Below are 5,323 nucleotides of genomic sequence, written 5' to 3' on the forward strand. Positions count from 1 at the left end.
TGCGTTTGCGTTCACTCTCCCTATGTTTTGGAATTGATGATCACTTGATTTCTAAGCTTTTTCTAAGCCTTTCTACTAAGCCTTTCTACACCCCATTTTTCTCCCCCTTTGGCAACATCAAAAAGCCAAAGTACTTGGGAATCAATCCAGATATAATAATGAAGTGGAAACAGATCAATATCAAAGTATAAGGCATAACCAATCAAACTCACAAATAAGACAACCAAACCAGAATCCAAACAGTTCAAAATTCAAAACCACATAGTATCAAAGCATAAAAGTCTGAAATCCAAATACTACAAGATAAATAAAGTACTGAACATAATAATCTAAGTAGCATAGCCAAAATACACAACTTATAAGAGACATAGAATTAGAAACTAAATTCTAAGAAGGTGGAGGTGGTGGTGGAAGATCGAAACTCTAACGAATGTAACCCACATCCTCTTCAAGCTGTGTGAGGCGAATATCCATGTCGGCAAAACGTGTATCCAATGAGTCGAAACGTTCACCAACATAAGAACGAAGACCTCGTAATTTGGAAAGGACTTCATTCATGAGTGTTGAATCATCTCGCTGAGGAGGAGGTGAAGGAGGGAGTGCGTCTTTCTTCAGCCATTGACCATTTCGATCCTTACGGTATCCAAAGGAAATCACTGCACTAGCACCAGTTGCAAAGGAACGCTTGACTTGAACAAATGGTTCATCATCAAGCGGAATTTGAAAATGACGCAGAAACAAAGTTATCAATTGTGGGTAAGGGAGAGGTGCATTGGCCCGTAATGCATTATGCATTCGGTACCGAACCAAGTGGGCCCAGTCGATCTGACGACCGATAACGAAAGCCCACATTAGAATCAAATCCCCCTCAGAGGCTTGTGCTAAATTTGAAGACCGGGGAAGCAAAATTCTAACAATTATATAGTGCATGATGCGATTATCAAATGTCAATGACCCGGCCAGCAATCTATCGGTCATTTCAGCCAGGTCATTGCAGACCATACGGCGAGCATCATGACTAGAATAATCAAATTTCCATTCATCAACAATGGTGCCCTCAAAAGGTGCACCTTGACTGGGTAAATGAGTTAAAGAAAAGAACAATGATTGATCAATGACCATAGGAATACCATGCACCTCAGAGGAAATAATGTCATCCTGAATTTTTAAATTGCAGTAGAAGACCTTTACAAGTTCAGGATAATGTGGCAATTTTAATGACATGAAATCAACCAGGCCAGAATTTTGAAACACTTGATAGCAATCAAACATTTCATCATTAAAGAAATCTACGTCTAGGTACTTAGGGTCTAAGATGATCCTAGAAGAAAATTGAGAAAGGTACCGTAGACGTTGATCATCGGATGAAAACAATGTGGATGATCTTGGAGATGATAAAGAGGGATGAATAGGTGTTGTGGGTGCTTCGGATGGTCCGTGGCGGCGATGGGCAGCAGCAGCGGCGGTGGAGGATGATCCCTTTCTCTTCTTCGATGGTTCTGCCATTTGATGAAGTTTCAGTGGATTTCAATCGGTGGAAGTGAAAGAGGAGTGAAAAAGAGGAAGATTGGGCTTTACGGGACGTGTTTTGGTGAATATTTGAGTAAGATACGAAGGTTTGAAGTTTTAGGGATGGAGGAGGCACGAGGGAAAGCCTTGGCTGCGCAGCAACTCTGGTTTCGTGGGTATTTATAGATGAGGATGAGTTGTAATTGATTACAAGGCTTGGTAATCGATTACAGAAGTAATAAACCTTTTGATAATCGATTACAGGATGTTGTAATCGATTACAGGCTACCTGTTCTTGTGTAATCGATTACACTGGATGGTAATCGATTACCAGAGCATAAACTAGGCTAGTTTGAAAAAAAAATACCTATGTCTATGCTAAATTCATCTAATATGATTAATTATCACTACTAATGCACTTAATTCAATCATTCAACTATAAAACACACAGGAATTCATAAATTCTATCATAATAACAAAAATTTAAACAAAATCAATCAAAGTAACATATAAACAATCAATCATAAGAGTAAATCAACCAATCCTTATTTTTCTAAATCACTAACATCTAGGAGGCCCTAATTCCCTTCTAATAGAGAAGAATGCTTCTTTGGGGAGAGGTTTTGTGAAGATATCAGCAAGTTAATTCTTAGTATCAACAAATTCTAATACACAATCTCCCTTTAGGACATGATCTCTAAGAAAATGGTGCCTAATTTCTATATGTTTAGTTCTAGAGTGTTGAACTGGATTCTTGGAGAGATTAATTGCACTTGTATTATCACATCTAATAGGTATATGGTCAAGAAGGATTCCATAATCAGAAAGTTGTTGCTTCATCCATAAGATTTGAGCACAACAACTGCCGGCAGAAATATATTCCGCTTCTACAGTGGATAAAGCAATACTATTTTGTTTCTTACTGTGCCAAGAAACTAGAGCAGATCCAATGAATTGACAAGTTCCACTAGTGCTCTTTCTATCTGTTTTAGAACCGGCAAAGTCTGAATCAGAATATCCAATTAAGGTGCATGTGGAATTTCTAGGATACCATAAACCTATGTTTGTAGTGCCTACCAAATATCTAATGATTCTTTTAACAGCACTAAGATGTGATTGTTTAGGATTTGATTAAAATCTAGCACACATACACACACTAAACATTATATCAGGCCTGCTAGCAGATAAATAAAGAAGTGATCCGATCATACCTCGATATTGCTTAACATCTATTGACTGACCGGTTTCATCTTTATCTAGATAGCAAGCAGTGCTCATTGGTGTAGCCATGTGCTTAGCATTTTCCATGTCGAATTTGTGGATTAAATCTTTGCAATACTTGGATTGATTGACAAAGATACCATCCTTAGTTTTTTTAATTTGTAATCCAAGAAAGAAGTTAAGTTCTCCCATCATTGACATTTCAAACTCACTTTGCTTGTCATGAGAGAATTCCTTGCACAACAATTCGTTAGTGGATCCAAAAATAATGTCATCAACATAAATTTGAACTAATAAAATATCATGTGATTTTCTCTTTATAAAAAGAGTAGTATCCACTTTTCCTCTAGAAAAGTCCTTTTCTAAAAGGAACTTACTTAAACGCTCGTACCAAGCCCTAGGGGCTTGTTTCAAGCCATATAAAGCCTTTTTCAATTTATAAACATGATTTGGCTTATCCAATATTTCAAAACCTGGTGGTTGTTCAACATATACTTCTTCTTGAATTAGGCCATTTAGAAAAGCACTTTTAACATCCATTTGATAAAGCTTAAAATTCATTATGGATGCATATGCTAAGAGCATTCTAATGGCTTCTAATCTAGCAACTGGAGCATATGTTTCCTCATAATCTATACCTTCTTCTTGATTATATCCTTTTGCAACTAATATAGCCTTATTTCTAATGATTATTCCATGTTCAGCTAACTTATTTCTAAATACCCATTTTGTTCCTATGATGGGATAATTTTTAGGTTTCTCTACAAGTTCCCACACATTGTTTCTTTCAAATTGATTCAGTTCTTCTTGCATGGCAATAATCCAGTTATCATCTACTATGGCTTATTTTATATTTTTAGGTTCAATCATAGATACAAAAGCCATATTATTGCATAAATCTTTAAGAGAATGTCTAGTTGTTATCCCTTTTGAGATATCACCAATAATGTTGTCAAGGGGATGATCTTTTGAAGCTTTCCATTCTTTTGGAAGTTCATCATTGGATTTGACTTCTTCTGGAGGATCTTCATTGCTTCCTTTACCTTTTCCTTTAGAATCTTGTCCATGAATATGCATTTGTTCTAAAGATTCTGCAATATCATCTAACATATTCTTTCTTGACAAGATAGCATTAGATTCATCAAAAGTAACATGAATGGATTCCTCAATATTCATAGTTCTTTTATTATATATCCTATATGCTTTGCTTTGTAATGAATATCCAAGAAAGATGCCTTCATCAGATTTTGCATCAAATTTTCCTAGATTATCTTTACCATTATTAAGCACAAAACATTTGCAACCAAAAACATGTAGATGTGAAATGTTGGGTTTTCTACCATTATATAACTCATATGGGGTTTTCTTTAAAATTGGTCTTATTAAGGCCCTATTCATGATGTAACATGCAGTATTGACCGCTTCAGCCCAAAAATATTTTGGAAGAAAAGTATCATTTAATAAAGTTCTAGCAATTTCTTCCAATGACCTATTTTTCCTCTCAACAACTCCATTTTGTTGAGGGGTTCTAGGTGCAGAAAAATTGTGTTCAATACCATGTTCTTCACAAAATGATTCAAAATCTTTGTTTTCAAACTCACCCCCATGATCACTTCTAATGGATGCAATCTTAAGATTTTTCTTGTTTTGTATAACTTTAGCAAGTTTTCTAAATGCTTGGAATGCATCACTTTTATGAGTAATAAATAATGTCCAAGTATATCTAGAGAAATCATCAACTATAACAAGGGCATCATAATTTCCTCCAAAACTCATGGTTCTAGATGGACCAAATAAATCCATATGCAATAATTGTAAGGGTTGAGTGGTTGAAACAATATTTTTAGGTTTGAATGAGACTCTAGTTTGTTTGCCCTTTTGACATGCATCACATAGTTTATCTTTTTCAAATTTCAATTTAGGCAAACCAACTACTAAATCTTTTGAAATTAATTTGTTTAAGTGATCCATGTTTATGTGAGCAATTCTTTTATGCCATAACCATGGATCATCATCTTTGCTAAGAAAACAATGATTGTTATCTAGTTTTAGGCTTAAGTCTATCATGTATACATTGTTGACTCTATGTCCTACATGCTTTATATTAATGTCATGCTTATGTTCTATAAGACATTTTTGAGAATCAAATGATACTAGATAGCCTTTGTCACATAATTGACTAACATTAAGCAGGTTGTGGTTAAGACCTTCAACAAGTAGAACATTTTCAATGGAGTTTGAAGAATTTGTACCTATTTTACCAACTTCAAGGATTCTACCTTTGTTGTTGTCACCATATGTTACATGCCCGCTTTTCTTTGGAGAGATATATGTAACCTTTGATGCATCTCCAGTCATATGTTTTGAGCATCCGCTATCTATGTACCACTCCTTCCTCAAAGACACCTACATAATTAAGTTTTTGACTTAGCTACCAAAACTTTATTGGGTCCTTGTGTGTTAGTGTAAACTGAGGATCCTTTTGGGACCCATATCATTTTAATGTTGCTGTAGTTTTTCTTAAAGTAGCAAGTAGATATGCCATGTCCTTTTCTTCCACAGTAAAAACAAGTGATAGAACTAGAATTATATT

The 5,323-nt window shown here is 35.2% G+C and overlaps 1 pseudogene; it reads right to left on the minus strand.

The window, feature by feature from the left end:
* Positions 1 to 2,070: 2,070 nt before the first annotated feature.
* LOC114410849 lies at positions 2,071 to 5,112 on the minus strand (annotated as a pseudogene).
* Positions 5,113 to 5,323: the final 211 nt, after the last annotated feature.

This window comes from Glycine soja, chromosome 4 (genome assembly GCF_004193775.1).
Source record: "Glycine soja cultivar W05 chromosome 4, ASM419377v2, whole genome shotgun sequence".
Lineage (NCBI taxonomy): Eukaryota > Viridiplantae > Streptophyta > Magnoliopsida > Fabales > Fabaceae > Glycine > Glycine soja.